The 2,239-nt window shown below is 37.7% G+C and overlaps 1 pseudogene; it reads left to right on the plus strand.

Moving 5' to 3' along the window:
- The first annotated feature begins 327 nt into the window (after positions 1 to 327).
- On the plus strand, positions 328 to 1,058 carry LOC123577464 (annotated as a pseudogene).
- The last annotated feature ends 1,181 nt before the right edge of the window (positions 1,059 to 2,239 follow it).

Here is a 2,239-nt window from a genome sequence, read left to right on the forward strand (position 1 = left end):
TAGGATGTTGGAAAATATCACTTGCTTACTCTAGGTTTTATTTTCCATCTGTATGGGTTGCATGTTGTGGAAGGAGTTGAGGTGAATGCCGTGATTTCTAAAATCTTGGTTAGTGGTGGCAGGGATGGGGAGTGGAAGTGGTTGGTTGTACTCATGTGGAAAGAGAACCTTTAAAAATCAGTGAGTTAGCTGCCATTTTGTGTTCCCATGTGAGCTCACCTAATCTCAGCTGGTCTACCTGAGATCTCCTGAGTGCCAGCCCTAGTCCCCCACATGGTCCTATTTCTGTTCCAAGATGAAATAAACTATCATGAGCAATAAACTATCATAAGTTTGGGGAAACTCGGCAAACTGCAAGCACAAGTGCATGTTGGTGGGAAAAGAACTGTTAGCTGACAGAAGGTGGTTCATAGAAAGGCTACAGTAGATGATAACAAATTTCAGTTCTCTTTAAAGAAGTTAGGGGTAAACAGTATCTCTAGCATTGAAGAAATGAATATGTTCACAAACCAGGGAACAGTGATCCACTTCAACAACCCTAAGTCCAGGCATCCCTGGCAGCAAACACTTTGACTGTTACAAAGGCCACCCTGAGACCAAACAGCTGACAGAAGTGCTACCCAAGATCTTAAACCAACGTGGTACAGCAAGTCTGACTAGTTTAGGAAGAATCTGTGGATGAAAAGCACCACTCACTACCAGAGGGGATGATGATGAAGTTCCAGATCTTGTGGAAAATTTTGATGAAGCTTCCAAGAAGGAAACAAACTGAGTTGAGTCAACTTCTGAAGAAAATAAAACTTGAAGAAGTTACTGGGAGCTGCTATTTTATATTATGAGTGCTTTTTAAAAATTTTTTCATGGATATGCTAAAATCTAGATCTTTAATATTTTAAGCCCAAGCTCCTTGGACACTGCCACTCTTTTCAGTTTTTGCTTATACACAATTCATTCTTTGCAGCTAATTAAGCTGAAGAAGCCTGGGAATAAACTTTGAAACAAGGTTAATAAAGTTTTTGCCTAGTTAAAAAAAAAAAAGTTAACACATCAAAATCCCAGGCAACAAAACCTAAAATAAAAACATGAGACTATACTAAAGAGCTTCTGCATAGCAAAGGAAATAATATATTGAAAAGGCAACCTACAGAATAGGAGGAACAATTTTTTTTTAATTTCAGTTATAAAATTTTAAAGGTTATTTATTAATTTTGAGAGAGAGAGAGAGGTACAAATAGGGGAGAGGTAGAGTGAGAGAGAGAATCCCAAGCAGGCTCTGCACTGTGTCAGCACAGATGTAGGGCTCAATCCCACAAACCATGAGATCATGAACTGAGCTGAAACCAAGAGTCAGAGGCTTAATCAGCTGAGCCACCCAGGTTCCCTTGGGAGGAACTAATTTATACTAACCTGTGATGAGGGGTTAATGTCCAAAATATGTATAAAGAACTCATAACTTTATAGCAAAAACAAACAAACAAAAAATAAGAAAACTCCAAAAAACCCCAAATAATACAATTAAAAAACGGGCAAAGGACCCAAATAGATATTTTTCCAGAGATGATCTACAAATGGCCAATATATATAAAAGGTGCTCAACATCATTACTCATCACGGAAATCAAATCAAAGCCATAATGAGATATTCTCTTACACGTGTACTGTTCGGATGGTTATAATAAAAACAAAACAAAACAAAACAAAAAAAAAAAAAACGAGATAACAGATACTGGAGAGGATGTAGAGAAAAGGAAATTCCCTTTTCTTTTCTTCCTTCCTTCCTTCCTTCCTTCCTTCCTTCCTTCCTTCCTTCCTTTCTCTCTCTCTCTCTCTTTCTTTCTTTCTTTCTTTCTTTCTTTCTTTCTTTCTTTCTTTCTTTCTTTCAAGAGCAGGGTAAGGACAGAGGGAGAGAATCTCAAGCAGTCTTCATGCCCAGCATGGAGCCTAATGCAGGACTCAATCTCATGACTGTGAGATCATGACTGGAGCCGAAATCAAGAGTCAGACACTCCACCAACTGAGCCACTGAGATGCCCCTAGAAAAGGAAATTCTTAATACACTTTTGGAAGGAATATAAAATCATACAGTCATATGGAAAACAGTGTGAAGATTCCTCAAAAAATTGAAAATAAACTTCTATGTAATCTAGTAATCCCACACCTGACTATATTTCTGAAGAAATGAAATAAGTATCTCAAAGAGATATCTGCATACCCATATTCATTGCATCATTATTCACAAT

This window comes from Leopardus geoffroyi, chromosome D2 (genome assembly GCF_018350155.1).
Source record: "Leopardus geoffroyi isolate Oge1 chromosome D2, O.geoffroyi_Oge1_pat1.0, whole genome shotgun sequence".
NCBI lineage: Eukaryota > Metazoa > Chordata > Mammalia > Carnivora > Felidae > Leopardus > Leopardus geoffroyi.